This window comes from Thunnus albacares, chromosome 12, assembly GCF_914725855.1.
Source record: "Thunnus albacares chromosome 12, fThuAlb1.1, whole genome shotgun sequence".
NCBI lineage: Eukaryota > Metazoa > Chordata > Actinopteri > Scombriformes > Scombridae > Thunnus > Thunnus albacares.
In genome coordinates, this window is record NC_058117.1 from 6,356,691 (window position 1) to 6,378,747 (window position 22,057).

Genomic DNA, 22,057 nt, shown 5'->3' on the forward strand with positions numbered 1-22,057 from the left:
GTCTATTCCATTCCTGCCTCCAAATTCTCAAAAGTCAACTTGAGGAGCGAGCGTTGAGCAGTTGCGAGCGTGCAGGGAGGGTTGAGCTCGTGCTTGTCACAGCCCTGTGCTTGAGAACTGCTCGCTTTGTGCTCGTGGATACTGTTCTGTGTACTCGTATCACATGCACACACCTGCTTTTTATGTGCACAGATTTTGAGACTAATTAAATGCCATATATATTACAGGACAACACAAAGTACCCTTAGTGAAAAGTACGGTTGATAAATTCTCAATCTCAGCTTCTATCAACTGTAAATGAAGTGATCTAACAGATTCAAGTGGCATTTCCAGTGCACTATTTTACCTTACAGCCACATGAACACACACCTTTTCTGTATAAATGAGTCAAGTGACGTTTTCGAAGCGTCTTGCGCCACATTTTTTGGTCATCCTATGAATTCATTCTGCTAAATTGAATAATTATTGCTGATCAAAAGACATGGAATTCAGCCATGTTTGTGCTTTTCAGTTAGATTGAATATAAACATCAGCTACGTAGCCAAATTCTCAATAGCAGTTTCCCTCAAGTGTATATAGTGGCAACTATCCAATAAGTGCTTTTCTGGTAACTGCATAGTTTTACAGGATGTAGCATGACAAGACAATAGCAACCTAATGATGAAGGGCACACATTACATGGAACAAGACACAGAAATGGACAGGACAGGACACTGTAGACACATAATGGTACAAGACCCTCATTACACGGAACAAGACATTACAGAGGACAGGACATAAAGTGATCCAACCCTCTCAAGAGAGATGAAAGAGATGAGAATGACAGAGCAAGGGACAGTGGATGGGAGAGTCGAGGAGGGGACAAAAGAATGAGTAGGGATGAAATAGGAGGACAACTCCACTCAGAGAGACCCTATCCCTCAAAGTAATGATGATGTCTTAGTTGGTTAAAAAGCAGTGTTAAGTACTGGTAGTGTTGAATATCAGGAAGAGCTGGCTCAGATAGATGGACGGCTTCTTAAGTAACAACATCCTGATAGATATGTTGGCACAAGAGCCAAGCATGACACGTGCTGTAAGGAGAGGAGAATGTGAAATATTACAGGGGGAGGAAAGAGAAAGAGAGAGTTGGAGAAAGAGAGAGGCTAACACTAGCATGTTAGAAAGAAAGACACATACCTTGTATGCATAAACAGCTAGATCTTTGTCATTAAATCTTATTTTACATTAAAAAGTAAAAGACTGAGCAAATGGATGACATAACTCTTGGCTGCTAACAGGAAGTTAAATGGCATTATGGTATTACTTTAGCCAAATTTGATCTTGCAGCTTCTCTCATGATAACAAAGATTAAAAGCAAAGATTCAGCAAAAATTACCAGAGATTTATTTGGAAACTAAAAAGAAAAATAAATCAGAACAGTGTCACTAAACATTGTCTCTAAATCTAATAACACGTTATAATTGTTTAACAAGGTATGATTTGGGTGTTGAAAATAATTGGACCAAGTCACTTCTTGGTCATTAACCAAAATATTGCATAAACTAAAATTTCGACCTGATGTGGGCACCAATAACAGGAGGTAGAAATCACAGCAATAGTCAGAGGATCACCAAAGTCAGTAGGATTCATCCACTGGGGACCATGAATGTCTGTACCATTTTCACAGCAATCCATTAAATAGTTGTTTTCAGTTTGGACCAAAGTGGTGGACCAACCAACAGACTGACATTGCCAAACCTAAAAATGTCTGAGAACATGGAGGAAACAGTAAAACACTGTGACATGAAGGGTTTGCTTAATGTTGCAACTCTCACATCAGTCTACTTGATGTCCAATGTGTTGTCTCAGTTTTTCAACATGTGCTCCTTTCTTGTATGTTGGTGGAAATGGTTGATGTGGGGGTTGTTGTCAGGTGTCTAGTCCTTTTTTCATAAGTGGTGTCATTTTCTTAACACAAGAACAATATCAAGACCTGTTTCAAGATATAAAAAAAAGAAGCTTGAATCAAGTGAAGCGGAGTCAAGTGGAACTACTGTATGGTGTGATTTTATTTGTATGAGAGGAAATTTGTGGTTTTGGTTGAGATGAAAATTGTAGTGTAAAATGGAGATAATGGCCCTGAGAATATGCAGAATTCTATTACCCCCACTGGAAAATTTGCTTAAGGAAAAGAATGACCCTCAAAGGGTTGAAATTACTCATTATGACACTTTCTGCATAATATACTTTTTAAAATATCTGAAAAGAGAAGGTTTATTTGTCATCAAGACGATCTGTTTCTGAGAGAAAAAAAAAACCAGAAAAACCTGAAGCTTGCCTTTGAAAATATGTCCATTTATCATCACCTTTAGACTGCTCTTACCCTCCGAGGGTTATTTTGTCTGATGGGACTGAACCAACCCTCCTCCCCAACCACTCCAATAAGTGTTTTTCAATTACTGCTGTCAGGCGGTAATCATCTAGTGATGAATAGTCTGATATCCAGCCTTTATATTCATCTGCCTTCTTTGTTAGATTGTTTCTAGACAAGGCTGCATTTTGTGTGTGTGAGTAGAGGGAGAGGTAATATCTTTTTTTTTTTATTATTATTTACAAAGTATAGAAGATGAGAATAAATGAATGGCAAAGTTAATCAATATGAGCTGTTTAATTTTTCACAACACAAACAAATATAAATGTGGCTTTCCTGAACAATTAAACCATCCGCTGTCATCCCTGAGAAGAAGCACATGATTTTATTTTGATCAAATATTTATGATTATTTCTCATCATGGATGATTATTGCAATTTATTTCTCTTTTCTGGCTCTTTTGGTGCTAATAACAAAAGCACGAGCAAAAGTGGCCTAATATTATCATTAGAAGCATTATGTAAATACATTATTATGCAGAAAGCATGTAATTGCACTAAACAAATGACCAGACAAAGCAGATAGGGAAAACATTGATTTTATTACTTTTAGGTGATTATAGCAAGAGCAGAGAGGTCAAATATTAACACTTGAAACATTTAGTAAATAAATTAGTGCACAGAAAACAAACATTGTTCCCATTTAAATTTTTATCTAAAGTACGTGGATGAATCAAAATTAATAAAATAATTATGAAGTAATATGACTATTGATATCATTGCATAGCAGGGCTGAAAGTTAGAGGAAGCTGGTCTTTTATAAAAGTTCAAAGTTCATGATGCTTTTCTGACCTTTGACAAAGGATGGATTAGCAGCGGCAACTCAGGGTTCCCCAGAACTCCAATGGCCCCCAAAAGCTTCAGGCTTTCTGTTGCTCAACTGTTTTGTGGTAATTTATGTGAAATATTATTCAGTAAAATGTGCCATTAAAGCACAATATCAACTGACAAGACTGGGGACTTAAAGTGGGTTCTGCTTTATTACCTAATCTTGAAGCCCTTTAAAGACCTTTGTGCTTACATTTTACAAATTCATAAATTAATGTGTGTTACCACACACCATTTTGGCTTAGAAAAACTGTAACGTTTCCCATAAAGGTAGAACGAGGGCCCGTTTTTGCTCTGAGGCTCTAAGCAGGTTCATCCAACTGTGCCTTTGTCCTCTTCATTGAGTCACAAGAAAAAGTTACTCCCTTCAAGAGCGATTAAAATATTACTGTAAAGGCTCACAGACAGGGCCAGTATAGAGAGGTGCAAGGCGTGATGAACTCTTTCTGAGTTGCAAAAACTGTCGGATGCAGCCTCCCAGTTCTGGCATTGGAAAGGAACAGGAAAGCAGGAAAGGGGTGGGGGTTCAAACACTGTTATAAAAGTGTTACTTATTGCTCTGAGAGGGTAAGTTCCAATTTAGAATTCTGTTATTTAATCAAATTGACAGAGAAACAAAGTGTTTCTAGGTGAAGGACATGCGCATGAAGTGGAAAAGAAATACTTAAAAGTTTGCGGCCGTACTGTTTTCCCCCATTTGTCACTTTCATTTCTGTGATGTTGTAGGTTTATGAGAGGGGTGGGGGCTATTTAAACTACTAGAATGCTTAGTTGTAACTCTATACACCCACAGTATAGCAACAACAAAATATAACTTATCTTAAAGTAACAGTTATATGGTTTTGAAATGTATAACTTACTAAGGAGGATGAAAACTCCATTTTATTTGGACTAAACTGTTGTAATGTCACAGAGCAGAATCCAGACACAGGAGATAAGGGTGAGGTTAAGGTTTATTTGTAGAGGAAGGCTGGTGATGGCTGGGGAGCGCCGGTGAACGGCGTGGGCAGGCAAGAGTGGCACGAGGATTGGCAGGCGAACAGGTTTAGCAGACAAGCGAGCAGACAGGCAGACAGACGAGGAGTGATCTTGAGCAGAAGGGAAAAGACGGTACAAACTAGGAATCAAAACACCAAGAACAAATCACTTAAACAAGAGGAGCCTGAAGCGTGTCTCTACCACAGTAGCTGAAACAACAATCTGGAGAAGAGTGGGTGAAGAGCTGGGGTTGATATACTGGACAGGAGATGAGCTGATGGATGGCAGGTGTGTAGGCTGAGGGAGGTGATGAGCTGATTGAAGGCAGGTGTACAAGTAGAGCAGGGATCCAGGAGCGAGGAGAGTGAGAGAGGGAGCACCATACAAACACCATGCCCATAAACACAGAGAGAGACAAACAGGGGAACACAGGAGACACAGGGGAAAAGGAAAACACACACAGAAACACAAAGGAAGGTACTGAGACACGTCCGTGGCCGTGACATAAAGAACCGCACACACACACACACACATCTGTATACTGTGAAAGCTCTGAAGGCAAGTGAGAAAAAAGATTCTGGTGATCCGTTTTCAGATCTAAATAGTTTTCTGTGTATATGACTGAAGAACAGGTGAAAAAATGTTTTTTTTCATCTGTGAAAGAGGTGGAAAAAAAGTTTTGCCAAGATCATTTTTCTAAGCTATTTTTATTTTCATCTGTGAAAATAGGTGAAAAAAAAGTTTTGGCAGATTTTTTTTCGTCAGGATCGTTTTCCGATGTGTTTGTTGTTGTAATACTCATTTTGGCCACATGAGGTTGAAGTGCACCCCTACCCCATATTCTAAATAGGACTAAAAGCATTCATGTTTTCTTCAAGGTTAGTTTTAATTTTACTAAACACAATATTATGTGTTAGCAAGTTATGTAACATTACTGTCATGTCTTTATTTTGGCTGGAAATGTATTTGAATCAGCGCTAATCTGCTGGCTAACGTCTATGCTGACGTTAACCATTAGCCCGCTAGCTAGCAAGTGAAATACATGTTGTTCATGGCTAACCAACAGCTACAACCGAGGTTAATGGCATAGCTAATGTTAGTTTACTGTAATGTCATGGTAATGGGAACACTTCGCCCCTTATGAGTGGGATGTTTCACCAATAAAGATAAAAAAAAAAAAAAAAAAAAAAAAAAAATTCTGCCTCTTTCACAGATGAAAAAAAAATTAAGAGACTTAGACCTTTTTCTCACCTGTTCTTAAGTCACAAACACATGAGAGAAAACAATTTAGATCAGATTTAGAAAATGGATCACCAGTATTTTCTTTTCCTCACTTGCCTCTCAGGGCTTCTGTAGTATTCACATCCATGACATTTAACAAACACTGCAAATACAGAATAAAAAAAAACAAATAGTCTCCTCTTCTAACATACTTACATCTTAGAAACATTACAAAGACATTTCTGAGAAACAATAAAATAAAATACATGTGCAGGCAAAGGAAGGACTCCTTGCCCACCCCCCCCTCCACCCCTCTTTCCTCTCCGCTCTCCATCTATCACATCCAGCAGGTACCACAGGCCACTGACCAAGCCTGTCCTCCCGTCATTAGCCCCGCGTTTTCCCCACGCGATCCATGTGGCTACCCCTGTCTCCTCTCTCCAGCCCGACACCCCATAATAATATCTCTTTCAACCTTCACACCGTGATAAATAGGAGCGTGCAGAACAAAAGGGACGGTGGGAGAGGAGGGGGGGGGGGGAGAACAGAGGGGTGAAGTGTAAGAGAATTAGGGGTAAAGAAAGAAAAAGAGGGGAAGTCTGGTGTGATTCTATTATGGTCTGCTATGTTAAAGATCTGGCATTTTCAGGATTTGATATGATGTTTTATATGATATGTACAAACTTGAGGTATTTATTTTCCTAAAATTACCTTCACTACTACATCACCAATAAGTAAATGGAACCTAAGGATATGATGTCATGAAATGTTTTATTTATGGATTACAGACACAAAATCAAAAATCCAAGATAACATGTTTAAATGAAAATACTTATTTCCAACATGGTCCCAAGACTTTAAAAGACATAAAAAAATAAAGACTTTCCTTGTAGGAATTTTATTGAATTAGTTATTATTTTTAAAAGACAGTGCACATTTCTAGTTGTGCCACTGTGATTGTGTTAAATTAGCCACTAAAAGCAGCATTAAAACTTCAAAAAAAAAAAAAACAACAACCTTGGTAGGTAAATGTATAAAGGTGAGCAAACAAAGGCTCAGAGTTCTGTCAGTGAGAGCATAGAGATCAACTGAGGAGGTGAGCAAAAGAAGAAACTTGAAATCCAGCAATTACATTTGATGCAAAAAAAAAAAAAGTTACAGACAAAAGTTCAGCCAGACAGATGAGTACAGATATGTATGTAAAAACATGCATGATGGCAAATCTGTTTGATTTTGATTTGATTGAAGACTTATTTTGCACTTAACGATTTTACGCACAAAACACACAAGCATCTTATACAACATGATGCATTATAGAAGATGAATCAGTATATAAAGTTAAAAGATTCACCAGGACCACCTACTTAATTAAAATGCTGCTTATATGTTAATGCAATGTAACAATGTCATAATCCAATATTCTAGTATATTTGGATATTTTAAGTACAATTTTCTACTGATGCTTGTGTAGCTACTTCTTCTTGTAAATGCAGGACTTTATTTTTATGTGGCGATTACCACTATGACTTTAGTAAAATATTTCTTCCGTAACTGCACTATAAAGTGTGTAAAAGTTGCTATTAATGATCCCTTTTGTTGGTTTTTATCATCGTCTCTATGTAAAATTTACAAGTAATGAAGTCACACCAACAAACACACTTCCTCACAGCTTTCTCATTTTTTTAATTTTCAAAAATACTACAAAACAGGACGATTCAAAATAATGAGAAGATTTTGGTTAATATCAAAAATAAAATGTATTTTTATATTTTTCAGGATGTGGACTTCACTGCAGGTTTCTCATCTCCACTGTTTTTCTTTTACTGTCTTTGTCTAGTTGTTTTATTTAATAGTGCAAATTATAATTAAAAAAAAAAAAAAAAAAAATCTCAAGATCCCTCAGCTTCACCAAGACAAAAAGAGGGAGATGAAATCATTATGCAGATTCCCCTGAGACATGTTTTGAGTTTGATGTTTAAGTCATAATTAAAAAGTCTCTCTCCTCTCCTCTGTCTCAATCCCTGCTCTCATAATATCCTGGTGATTTATTAGCACAGCCACAAATTACAGGCCTTTTTTCACTCCGTACGAGATACGTATTGTAATATTACATTTCAGCAGTTAAGCAGATTGGTGTGTGTGTGTGTGTGTGTGTGTGTGTGTGTGTGTGTGTGTGTGTGTGTGTGTGTGTGTGGACCTGTACTCCAGCTCGATATTGGCTTTGATCAGTGTCATGCTGTTTTCATGTCCGGTGAAGGACTGAAGCTGTTTGTTACAACTTTATCTCCTGCTGAGACGAATCCTACTGGTTATCAGTGGGGTGTTAGGTTGCTATGACTAACCAGGTGTGTGTGTGTGTGTGTGTTTGTGTGTGTGTAATTGTCTGTGCAGGTGGGTGTGTTGCAGAGTTACTTTTAATATCCGTTTGAAGTTGGAGCGTGTGTCCCTTGTGAGTAAAACAACGCGTGAAGTCGTGTCAGGAGAGGAAAGGTTGTTAATTGAATCTTCTCTTTTTTTTAAAGACTTAACAGTGAAGAACTTCACCTCAGCTTGTCCCCATCCCTCCATCCCAAATCCCTCCATCCTTCTCTCTATCCTTCTTTTCATCCATCTATCCATCGTCGCCTCCCACCGTCTCTCCACAACTTGATTTAAGAGTTGCCCTCATGGCTTTGACACATCGGTATTTCTATCAGAGAGCAGATTAGAACTGTGTGTGTGTGCGTGTATGTGTATATGTGTGTGCGTGTGTGTGTGTGCGCGTGTGTGAGCTAGAGAAAGAGAGAGAGAGAGATATCCATGATGATTCAAATATAATAGCTCCGTATTGCTGCCTTCCCTCTCTAACCGTTCTGTTCAGTTGCAGAGATTAATAAATGTGTGTGTGTGTGTGTGTCTCTCTACTGTTGTGTGTGCATACATGTAGAATTGTGTGGCTACACATTGTAGCCCAGACAGTAATATCTGCCATGCATACATTATCCATCCTTCCTATTATTCAGAAATCACAGGCAGAAAGAATTAAAGTGCGGCTCCTTTCAGTCTTGTTGCTGTTCCTGAGCAGACTTGACTGTCGCCCCCCCCTCCCCCCCCCTCCCTCCTCCAGTCAGAGGTTAAGATAGCAATCAGGACAGGACCACAGATGGAGGCAGACATTTTAATATTATTTTAATATTCACAGCGGCCAGTAATTGTTGAAGGACAGTCCAGTCGTCACTGCTCTCTCTCAAAGTCCTGGTAATTGCGCCAAAGGCTGAACATGGTGCAGGCTACAGACTGGAGATCACGACGGGGGAATAAGAGGAAACAAAGACTAGTTCCTGGAAGGCCAGTGAGACCAGTACCATGACTGAACAATTTTTAAGTTCACCAATCACTCTAATGTATTCTGATAATGTACATTCTTGACTAGGAAAATGAATTTTCCCCAAGCTTGTTTCTGGTGTTTTACAGTATGTGACAAGTGAAAATACATCTTTGCTGTGTTATATTAAAATGATGGCCCCTAAAGACAAAACACACAAAAGCAAAAACACACGCTAAGAAGGTTCACATCTAAAATCCCCAAAAATGCAACAAATACTAAAACATACACAAGTGAAATTATAAACATTAAGAAAAATATGCTTTAAATCCAAAAATTCTACAAATACTATGACATACTGTACAAAAGAAAAAACAGAAACATTAAGGGAGAAAATGCTCCAAAACAAGAAACAGTTGAAATTGGCAAAACACATACAAAAGGAGAAATGCTTCAAAAAGACTTAAGATTAATCCGAAGTGACCTTGCAGTGACACGGACACAGTGGACTCCTTCAAGATGAATTTAGGGAGGATCAACAGCATGACAGTTTATAGAAACTCCTCTTCTGTTTTATAGTGAAAGAGATTTAAGAATCTCTAAACAGAATATAAAGTTTTGCTATGTGACATATGCATGTCAATGTGCTGACCAGTCAAAGACATTTTGACCAATTTTTGAAAAAAAAACAAGATGTCTGTTAAATTACTTAATTGTTTGGAATTTTCAAAATAACAATTTCTTTAAATTTCTTTTGTAATACAAAAATCTGAATGCCTTCTCAAAGCCTTCACTAGATAAATTATCTGATATTTGATTGGTTGGTTGGATTAAAAGTAATCCAATTTAAGTAAATTCCATCTGTAATTTATGTAGTCTATGGAGTCAGCCTATATAATCCTGTTTTATGTACATTTTTGATTGTGGAATATCAACTCACCAGGTTTCCCAGAGGAAAAAACAGCATATGAGCTCAGTGTCCTTAAAAGAAGCTACTGACTTAGAGGCCGTAATTACTGTTGCCATGATAAGTTTCCAGAGTTGTAAAATCCTGTCTCACATTATTATAAACCACTTTGCAGTGTTTAGACATTGGATAAGCTTTGAAACTCATGAATCTGCTATTCAACCTGACTATTTAGGATCATATACTATCATCTCAAGGGTAACTGAAGCAACACACCCCACACCACCACCAGCGTCTTTTTAACACGGTCCTGTTTTCAGTCTGAATGCCCAGTAGTTTGCCCAGGTTTGGAGATGAATGGAATCAAGTAATTCCATTCACTTCCATTGTACTTGGGTGGATGCAAAAATGTAAAAGACATTAAAAAACCTACATAAAAACTAAGGTTCATGATAAAATAATAAAGATGAACTCGTCCTTTTAATAAGAAGAAAACTATGATTGGTTACATTACATAGTTGTTCCAATTTTTGGGATCTTGTGATGGGAAATGTTAAAAGAGCAGAGCAGGTATAAATGGAAGGAAACTATACAATCCCATTTGACCGTAAACAAGCAGTGGTACAAAATCAGACGTCAAACCAGATCAGCGAGCACTTTGAAACCAAAAACACAACTTTAATTTAAGTTATTTCCCCAGCCTCAAAGCCTCGTATCAAATCTACAACATCTGAAGTGGCTGAATGAAACAGGGCCGGCTGGAAAATAAAGGGAGTTGACACCAAAATAGCCCGCCTGCTCTGCATGCTCCTTGCTGTTATGCATCAATCTATCAGCCAACCTTATTACTATTCAGATTACACACAGCACACACACACACTATTCAGATTAGAGGCTAAGGTGTGCAGGATGTTGAGGTGTGCGGCGGAGACATAAGTGACCTTTTCAATCGTTGCTGGACACTTTGGGTCGGCAGTGAATCCATCTCAGCGAACTGGTGTGATAGGCGATTTCTTGAAGCCTGTCTGCTGCTCTTAAGATCTACTACAGGCCTATTGTAATGTATGCACATTACATTTGTTTACTGCTGCTGTACTTGTGTACTTCCTTGATTCTGCTTCTTTTCTTCTTCCGCTGTTGACTGCTAATATTTTAGACTACTGTTCAATCAGATAAACCAAGTTCAGGTAATATAGTTTTATTTAAATAAATATCTGTCTTGATTTCTCTATATGAGCAGTTAGCGTGGGTGTGATTTTAAACCACCATACTGGTTTTTACCCTTGCTCCTATAGATACACATGTTAATTCAGACTCTGTACACCATATATGGTGTCATTTTAGATTATTAATGTCGAGCATGCAGTTGACAAAGTCCCTAGAGATGAGAATGACTGAAGAACTATTGTTGATTATCTAGGGACCAACACATTACGGTGTTCACAGTCATAGCTACAGCTTAGGATCTTAATACTACTTCTCTGGAAAATGGCTTTGGTAGATTTTGGTAGTTTCAGTGTTCTTTGGATCATTTCTACCAATATTTATTGGTAAAAGTAGTTGACATTGTAGGTTCTCAACGCTATCAGAGATGCAACCGTCTTTACAATCCATGTAAATAACCCGTTTTAACAGTTATCCCTGTAATTTTGTTGGCTCCAAAGGGACTCTAAATGTCTAAATGTTGTATCTGATGTTCCACTCTGGGGCTCATAGTACTCTCAGATGCTATTTTATGTAGTCTTGTTTACTAGTGTATATTTTAACCCAATCTGTTTGATGCAGTTTAGAAATTACACCCATTAATTGTGTTTCTTCTTCTCAGAAGAAAAAAAAATGTAAATGAAAATTTGCTGAAATCAATCAAAGCACATTAAAACTACCAAAATCTATCATAACCGTTACCAGAGAAGTGGAATTATATTCCAGGAATATAACCTGGTTGACCATATCATTCATCCAAAATAGACTCAAGATGAGCATACACTTATGCTGTGGTAGGTTGGCTGTCTTTCAGTCTTACAGTAACTTCTAATGCCATCATATCAGCAAAGCCTAAACTCATAATTATTTCTAAATCTGTCCCACTAGCCTGGTTCCAGACCTGAATCACTGCCCACAACTCCCAGTTTTCCAGCGATTTAATAGCTCTGGTGTTAAGCTTATAGACAGATGTTTTCCCAAGTGGTGTCACAGGTGGGATTAAAAATGGTAACATCCTGTGTGAATATAGCTAACTGGCTACTAGGTTACCTCACGTTTTTACCAAATTTAAAATCTGTATGCCATACTGTGTGGAACTAACTAGAACCATTTTTATGTGAGATCACATGACACCAAGGATGCTGGTGTTGGAGTCGGTGGCCTGCTGAGACTGATTGACTGAAACTGATAGTGGAAACACTGAATAGTATCACTATGGGTAAAGAGAGTTGCTGTTGAGTATAACTCTACTCACACAGTTTTCAGTTTGAGTTATGCCATTTAATGCTGTAATGTCTCTCTGCATTGTGAGAATGTGGCAGCAATTTGTCTTTGCGACAGATGATGCAAAATAGTGCAGCTGTGTGACTCGAGCAGTAACTTAAAACTTCCACATACTAATTCCTGAGCTGCTTTCAATTATATGATTGTTTAGTGCCCACAGATGCTGCTTTCATATAAGGAGGTTAACAAGGGGAAAGGGTGCAGATGGTTGTGACTGGCAATGTCACTGGTGAACTACAGATGATGATTGCCATTGTTGTTAATGAAGAGTGAAATTTGCACTGTGAATGAATATTAATGTGAAGTTACAGTTACTGTATATGACAGGCAGAGTTACTTTGCTGCTCTATACTGTGCGTGGTCAAAACAGCATTAAATTAGGGTGTTTCCTTTATAATAGACTTTGACTGATGTATACATGCTACATATACATATACATGCTATATACACATTCTTTTAGACATGTGCATGTTATTCACTGCCAAGTTGAATATATACCAATTTTCTGAAAACATATGAAAGCCTCTCAGCAATTTGATGTTGACATGTACATTATAGACAAGCAGTTAAGGATTTCTAGTAACTTTCCTATGATGTGAACACGATATATGTGTTTTTCTTCCTGTTGGATTTTCTTACATGCTTAACTGAATAGTACTTTTCTAAATAACGCACAACCAAGTCACTGAATTGACTGTACACACACACACACACACACACACTGCTATTGTGAGTTCCCTGGCTGCTGCTCCGTCATGCATCTCCAGCCACAGTCCTGGTTAATTATCCACACCATTAATTTATTGCTTTTGTATATTTGTTGCTTATTAGCTCTCCAGCGAGAGATAGCACACACAAGAACACACACACTCCAGCTTTGTGTCTCTCTCTCACACACACACACACACACACATAGGCTGCACATACGTACAAAGACTGAGGTCTACGTGGAATTAAATCACAATATGAGGCTGCCCCAGCAGGGACCAAGATGGCAGGAGGACTTGTGAAAAGAAACACATATAAGTGATCACACCACTCATGTTAAATAAGCAACATGCAGCATGGTCAGTAGTCAGTTTTAGCATTTTAATGCCTGTCAGTATTTTCAATTTGAATGCTCCAACCTTGTCACACAAGCATAAAATTTGATATTGTTTGGACCCACCAGTTTTTGAAAATATAAAATCACAAATGTTAGATTTAGGTAAACAAACTTCTTGTTAGGGTGAGGTAACATACAGTTTAGTTTTGTTACAGTTAGAATAAGGTTTTAGTCATTTTTAAATGGGTCGTTTCTTTTTTTCCATGCAAAATGAATAGTTTATGCCTAAACTTTCCTCATCTTCCTTGTTCAATGTGTCTTGTTGCAGGAGGAAACACAGCTTTTGCAATCATTGGGACATTAAATACATGAATATACAATCAAATATTACATTCATTTTATTTAAGAATAACTTTTTCTTGACACAAGTTGAGAACTGATCCACTGTGCAGTTCATTGTTAGTTGTTTCTGCACATGACACATCTCTTTATTTAGGGTGTATTGAGATAATAACAATCCTTAAGCCACTTAGTAATCCTGCATAAGCTTTACTTAGCTTTTTCTTCTCTTTTCTACTTTTTTTTCTCCTCATTTTTATTTTCATATGGTCCTGTGAGTGACATCTGGAGCTCTCCTGTAACAGATCAAACATAGACTATTGAAATCCCACACCTTGGTACCAAATAATAACCTCCATAAAAAGCCTACAACAGACACACAGGCAGGAACAGTCAGCAGACACTGACACAAAGACATGGGTGGGAGCGCGAGCGGCAGATAACTTAATAGAGGGATCGGACGAGGGCTAAAAAGGAAGAGTGAAATCATTAGGATGCAAATGAGAGGGAACGATTAGCGTGTGTGTGTGTGTGTGTGTGTGCGAGAGATTGAAAGAGATACTGTATGAAAGGCGAAGAGAGAGATTGAGTCGTCTCTGCTTTCACCGGGGTTTTCACACTGAAAGCAACAGCTGTCATGTTCGCTGTCAAAGATCCGGGCGACGGGGTGCAATTAATTTTTACAGTGATGACTATTTTACCAGCTACAGGAATTTGTTTTACAATGCCGTGACTCATCTCTCTGTCCAAACCATTTCTTGCAACATTTTATCAATGACATGAAGATGAGGACCTGCTCTCCGTTTTCTCTCATCTACAAAAATGAAAACTAAAAAAACAATCCAGATGTTAGTTTACCATTTAATTTATGGCATATTCTTCTATTGTTAGGCCTTAATAAATGATCATGATTCAATTGTGTGTTATAACAACTGTTTAAAAAACATGTACAGATGCAAAGTAGATGTGAAACTTCTAAATTAAGGTATTTAGATTATTTCCTATAATCCGACCGCTCCAATGACCCCAATACATTTATATGAAAATACATGAAATATTTAATGGACTTAATGTGTTGGACAGACAGAACTGAAATATAAGAAAACTGAGAGATTCATTACTGTTAGTGTCTTAAAGATGGATCATTTTGGCATTTATTCCACTAATATTCATATGCAGTGACTTCTTCATTTTCTATATTTCATTCATTTTATCTCATATATTTTTGTCAACAAATCCCCTGAAGTGTCTAAAACCACCAAAAATGACATGATCATTTACTAACATGTATTGTGTGTAGATTATTTTGAATCAATCCCATATAAACCAACCTACTGCTTTTAATACTCACTAAAACACCAAATATGTGTTAATCTGTATCTGAAATGATTTCCTTCTTTTTTAAGTAACGTTTCAGGAAAACTACAGTGACCAGCTGTTTTAGGAGATGACTGAGTATTTTGTAAAAGTAAAACTATATATTTGTGAAACGAGGAACTGATGGACTTGGGGTTTAGTGCCACAGACAGGTAGGGGAAGTCAGTCTAACACAGCGATCGAGGCAATCGTAAGAAGATGCTAGAAACTCCAATTGAAGGAGAAAACCTGACACTGATGAGTAAACGGTTTCATATTCCGGGCAACGAATGAAAATGCTCGATCATCCTTGCGTTTTAATTGAGTTTGAGCAACAGAGAGCAGTGATTGGTTAGTAGATCTGAGGTGAAATAAAACATTAGAAGAAGAATCTAGTAGATCAATACAGGTGTGTGACCGTCCTATCGCCATCTAGTGCCAACTATAGTGTTTGTGAAAGTGACGAATATGTTCATACTGTATATTTCTGACCCTGCTATGTTTTTATGTATCACATAAATTGTCACCGCTCTCCTCTTTCTCTTTGTGTTTGCCTTTCACCTGCTTTTTCCTCTCTTTACGTCCGTTTTCTCTACCCATCCAAATGAGGTGAAGGGGTTCGCACCACTCTGTTAGCCGCTGTCTTAGCCGTTGAGTCTCTTCATAAAACAGAAATATGTAGTGGCTCGGACCAAAGCCACGACCAAATTAAATCCAGCCAAGTGTCTTCCAGGGAACCCATCCATTCACATCATAAAAATGGCTCTTTATTTGTGTTTTCAGTCCGTCAGTCTGTTGTTGGCCATTTGGCTCGTCTTAGGCACTGGGATATTCCGTCTGTCCATAAATCCCCCCCCTCTCGTCTCTCTCTCTCCTTTTTCCTCTCTTTAACGCTGCCTCTCTCGTCTTCTCTTCGAGTGTTTCATGGCGCATCATGTGAGATTTATTTCCAAATATACTGTTGCGAAATGTACTGTGTGTCTTCTTGTTTTGAGGAGGGATTTACTCCCCGTTAAGAAGAGTTATGTACACTGAGGCGTTTTACACCCTGACTCTTGGTAACAGGGTGTTCCCTGACATATTTCACCCGGGCCTTTGGCTAATCCACATATCAATCCACAGCCTGCCCTAGGAACACTTCACACACATTTACAGGAGGAGACAGAGAGCTCATGGGGAGAAGCGTTTGACAGCGATGTGAGATTTTTTTTTTCTTGTAGATTTTATTCTGTAAAACGGGAAATTTACACACGATTGGAAAATCTGAAAAAAATAAATCCTATTCGACTGAAACGTTATTGGAAATAAAACATTTTGAATACTTTCTGTACGGTCGCTAAACTTAAGTCACACCTGCAGCGCACCTCTTCAAGCTCCTGACACTGATGTCAATGTCCAACAGCCACAATCCCCATCACCATCAATAAAAAGAGTCACAGACGACTTCCAGCGAACCACGCTGTGTAAAAATTCACAAGGGGCTGCATTGTTTGTCGGTTGAGATTCCAGAAAAGCAGCGTGAGTGATAGATATGAGTTAGGAGGCTTTTCAGATGCAAAAACTCTACATAGCAATTGATAATACCGCGAGGAAGGATTTCACAACTCTAGAAAGTTGAGCCAGGATTCAACGTTTTTATCAGACAAGTCTTTCTGTATTGGCAGCTTCCATTAAAATGAATGACTTGGCTGCGTTTTTTCACACAGTACTAATGTGGGTCACAGCACAGCCTTATGGGAATCTTCCTATTCCTTCACCCAGCCGTTAAATATATTTGCAATCTGTAAATATCTCTCTATATAACAGCGTCTGAGCGTATAACAACAGTAAGATCTCTTTTCTTTTTAAGTCAGAAGAGACATCCCTCATCATCAGCGACTTCCTTTGTTAACGTTCTATTTCTCCCCTACAAGATATTTTATTTTCTGTCATGTTAGCTCTTCATCTCACCTCTCTTTGCCTCCCTCCTCCTAAATCTCTCTCTCTCTCTCTCTCTCTCTCTCTCTCTCTCTAATTCTCTACAGTCTGCCTCTGTTATTTTCTCTCGCTGTGAACATTTCAGAAAATCTGACCACGCAGATGATTCCACTTAACAATTTCTTGAAACACTGTTTTTTTTAAGATTCAGTTCTAGAGTTTTGAAGATGGATCATTTTGGCAGCGTCCCGTCCCCCGTCCCCCCCCCTCTGTAGTCTCCTCTCCTTCTCTCTTCCTGTCCCTTTCCTCTCTGCCTCTCTCTCCTCCTCAGGCTGTGTATCAGGACTCTATGTTAATGACAGTTGACAGATAGTTGAAGGGCACGGGCTGCTCCCTGTCAGCCCTGTTTTGGGCTCATAATTATTTCACCAGTGTCACGTCACTGTCACCCTCGCCTGCTTAACACTGTCTCCCACACACACACACACACAGACACACACATACACGCACTCACTCACACTCTCACTCACAGACATAGAGACCCAACCCCCCCCCCCCCCCCCCCACCACCACGCTGCATGCTGAGCCTGGAGGAGAGAGAGTGTGTGTGTGTGTGTGTGTGTGTGTGTGTGTGTGTGTGTTTGTGCGCGTCTGGCTGTCACTCGACCTCAACGCTGGCCTATTCCCTGCCAAGACAAGCATCGCTGCCACACGGCAACCGCTGCTCTGCGTGCTCGTCTCCGTGGTAACAAACCAGGACCGCAGCCTTGTGGCAGTGTGTCGGCATGGTGGAAGGTGACTTTCCATCCAGATACCGAAATAATGTTCTACAACCGCCAACAGATGTGCTTGAGGTTTGCATGAGAAGAATTTCAAGAGGAATTTGAGCAGCCTGGCAGTTTTTTTCTTTTTATAACTGAATGATAATAAAAAAGATTCAGAAAATATTGTGACTTTTAAACTATCGAGACAAAAGACATGGATGGATTCTACTGTCTTTCTAAACCATCATACAATATTAGTTCATGCATGTTACCAAAACCACCATATACCAACATCCACTGTCATCAGTCTGCATTTCCTCAATCTATTAACACCCAGCAGAATCTTTACAGGGCAATATAAAGGCATGTATTAGACCAGAGAAATATGGTTAACGATTTTGGCATTAGAGCTAAATTAAAGCTGACACAACATGACTAAAATCAATATCATACAGCTGATATTATAACACAGATAACCTGAGGGTGAACAGGTGATCTACCACAAACATAAGCTGATCACAGATGACAACTATTGTACATCAGTATTATGTAAAAACATGTCAATAGTGGAAAAAGATGCCAGTAATTAAGTGAACAATGATTCACATAAAAAGAAATGACAATAAAAGTCTGAAGTCCCTAAGAGGGTTAAGAAACTGACAATAAGCCGCAATGTCATTGGTTCAAATTTGGCTGAGGACCTTTGTTGCATCTCTCTTCCTCTTTTTGTGTCGTATCTGTCTAATAAAGGCATAAGATCTGCTGTAAATCCTGCAAATCCTGCAAAGTGATAGTCTCAAGAACACAGAAATGATGGCAGGCCTTGTAAACGGCCTAGAAACGGTCAGAGTATTTAAACCAAACTACAACAGACAACAAAGCCCTGTCCCAGTGGCATCTCTAATGGGTATAAACAGAAATAAATCATGAGAAAATACCGTATAGCTTCACTACCTTCAGATAGTAACAACAACAGTCATTATTACAGGAAGAAAACGAGGAAAGAGAAGGAGAAGAGGGGTCGAGAGTCGGTCCGCGTGCGTCAGAAAGCAAGAAGGGAAGGGTGAGAACAAAGACAAAGAAGACAGGATGCCTGCGTGACTGTCACAAGAGATGTCTCGGGCGGAGAAGAAAGAAAAGAAAAGATTGAAAAGAGGAAGAGCTCAGAGAAGATAGTGCAAGATAGATAGAGTGAGAGAGAGAAAGGGAAACGATCAATGATTTAAACAATAATGCAGCCCTCTGTATTCACTGTCACACTCTCGCTCTCTCCTCCGCCGTCAGAATCGTCTCTCAGACACACACAAGTCCAGACTGTCCATCTGGTCTCATGCTCCATCTCGAAGCTGTCTGTAATGTGGCTTCACCTTCACCTTCTTCTCTTTCCCACCTCCTCCTCCTCCTCTTTCTCTCTTTCTTCTGTATGTCAGTCTGTGTGTTTCTCTCCCTCACACCATCATGTCACTTCTGCTTAATCTACTGTGCTTTCTCTTCTCTCCATCCACTATTCCATCTTCTAGACACCACTAACACACTCTCTCACATGCCTTTCTTCTCTTCCATGTCTCTGTCTGTCCATCACCGTTTTCTTACCTTTGATTTGTACGAGGACAAAATCAGGAGACTGGGGGTTTGTTGTAAAGTACAGATGAAGGATGCAAACCTGTGGCTACACGTGTTGATTCTGTGTATTTATGGTGATGCAAGGGGATTTTGTGGAAGCCACCCTCTAAGAATTTTGAAGGGAAACACCTGTGACTGAGACCCAGACATACAGAAGAACACACACACACACACACGCTCGTTTTAACCGCGAGTAAGCCAATCAGAAAGCGAATGCGGCTCTCATTCCCTCACTCCTCACATCCCCGAGCCTCTCTCTCCCACTTCCAGCCTTCTATTTAAATTAAGGTGGGCTGACAAACAAATTAAATCTGTCACATCCTGTTTGCATGAACCAGACAGGAAGTCAATATCGTCAGCCATGTTGGTTAGCCAGAGTTCTAATCACACTTCAGTGCCATGGCAACGGGGATGAGGGTGAGGGGCGGAGTTGGCCACACGGGCTTTTGTCTTTATATACCGGTGTGAAGGGTTCGGGTGATTCTATATGAGGCGATACTGTTGGTTTTTATCATTTAAAGTTTTTATCATACTTAAAATAATATTCTGCACATGATATAGTGCACATGTGATTTTCAGATATTTCACACTGAAAACAAATGTGAAAACACTGATTTCAAAGTAATATCACATGTCAAGCCAATGTCTCCTAGAATATAATGTTTAATATAACACTGTAAAGTAATGCCGCCCAAAGTTTTTAATCAACATAGTGAAGAATAATTGTGATAACAATAATAATAATCTTTATTTTATGTAATCAAAAAAAAAACTTTAATCCAAATAAAGCAATTTGGCACAACATCTAAATCAAATTAAGCAATAAACTGAAATAAACAACAATAAAAATAAGATAGAAACACTAAAACAGTCATATAAAACATAATGGAATTGGAAAAATAAAACTTTGAGCGAACATAGAGACAAAATACTTCAATAAAAAAAGAAAAAGAAACGAAAAGATTGGTTTTAAGATTGGAACGGATGTTACTGATTCTGCAAGTCTCACATCCTCAGGCGGGGAGTTCCAGAGCTCTGAGGGCTCTGACTGCAGGAAACATTTCTCACGCATCTGGTCACAAAACAAAAGTATCAGTAAAATGTTGAATATCCACTCTTCCAATTCAAGATCTGCTTCTATCAACTGCATGTTATATTTACATCACGGAAAGATCATATTCTTGGTTTGATACAGAAAAAGTCAAAAGTGAGTCACAATGAAACATGATCTTAACCTTAACCAAAGTGTTTTTGTTGTCTGAACGTGATACGCAGGACTCAGGATGTGAATGCTACTCTCTGGTGTCATTGTCTTGCACAAATGCACAAATATAATTCACGTGTGACTTTCACATGCTGTTTTGCGAGGAGAAAAGGACCATAAATAATAAAACAGAAATTTGCACATTTTCACAGCTGATCTGATGAAATTATGCAGCTGTTTTTGGTATAAATGTCTAACTTATCAACTTCGTCCAATACACCACATGCACATGGTGTCATAAAGTCTCAAAACACACAGAAGTAATCACACACATCACTCAGTTATTCTCATGCCCGTACACACACACACACACACACACACACACACGCAGAAGAGGCCAAAGGTCACCGTAGTCTTCTTGTCTTTAGCATCTGTTTGTCAAATCAATGCAGACCTTCTCTCTCCCCCATCACACTCTCCCTCTCACTCTCTCTGTCTCCCTCTGTCACACACACACACACACACACTCATATAGACATACTACACTCACCGCTGTCTTCTACTCCCCGCGGAGACGCAGCTAATCTCAACGACATCAGTCAGAGTCATAAGCTGCGGGCTATGTGTGTAGGTGTGCGTTTCTGTGTGTGTGTGTGTGTGTTTGCATGTGAAGGTCAAGGGTCAGAGGTCAAGTCACCTGCAGGGCTGAGTTTGACCCTGCTAACCCTTAAATACACAGATTTCACACTAGGATGTGTAATGCAGTAAATTTGTAGTTATTAAGATTCAAACTGTCATGATTAGAGAAAAAGAAATATAAAATAAGGTAAGGTAATAAAGTAATGATAACAAAGATTTAACAGAAGAGTGGAGGATAAAACCGCTGACACTGGGAGCCCACACTTTTTGAGCTAAAAGGGTATCGCTGTACATCTCTAAATATCTAAATGTGGTCACTGTTTTCTCACAAACAGCAACAGTTTTTTGCATCATCTCTTGTCTATTCCATCCGCACTGACACGTCCAATATGTCCATCTCTCCTGCAACCCTTCCTCCTTTCTTCCTGCCCTCAGGTTAAGTCCCTTTTACTCATTTGACCCCACTGCTCTGCTGTTTAAAAATGCATGAACAATAAATAAGGATGCTCTCTCTCTCTCTCTCTCCCTCTCTCTCCATCCATCCGTCCACTCATGTTTGTGTAGAGCTCATTCAGGCTCTTAAAGGAAATGGAAATCCTCCATAGTGACCCTGCAGTCATTGAGGTGACTAACTGATATCCTCTCAGTCAACATTCAGAATTCTTTGGCTACAAGGTAGGAACCTCTCAGGAACTCCATATCCCAGAGGGCATTTGGGCTGAGCTTGAGGGGGTCTAGCTGACCCCTTAGGATCTTGAAGATGAGGTTTTTGAGGAGGTATATACCCTACAGAGCATGTGGTATACACTGTATGTGAACTGATTGGAACTACTGTACATATCCCAGAGGGCCATAGAGCTACAGGTTCCTCGTTTATGCTAATCTCACAAAACATGTGAAAGAATTGTCAAGTTTTATGAACTTAACATCAATCATAAATGATAAATATTGCAAGTTTTTGTTAATTTATAATTTCAATTTTAATTGCAGGATTGGTAGAGGGTGTCAGAGGCCACATATCTCGTGTATCCTA

The 22,057-nt window shown here is 39.0% G+C and overlaps 1 protein-coding gene across 3 annotated transcripts in view; it reads left to right on the forward strand.

Moving 5' to 3' along the window:
• The window catches only part of rnf220a (ring finger protein 220a), a 261,492-nt gene that overhangs the window by 42,928 nt on the left and 196,507 nt on the right, over positions 1 to 22,057 (forward strand). For all 3 annotated transcript variants that reach the window (XM_044368498.1, XM_044368495.1, XM_044368496.1), the window contains exon 2: positions 21,589 to 21,699. The gene's annotated coding sequence lies outside the window, so the exon portion shown is untranslated. The remainder of the gene's footprint in view (positions 1 to 21,588; positions 21,700 to 22,057) is intronic.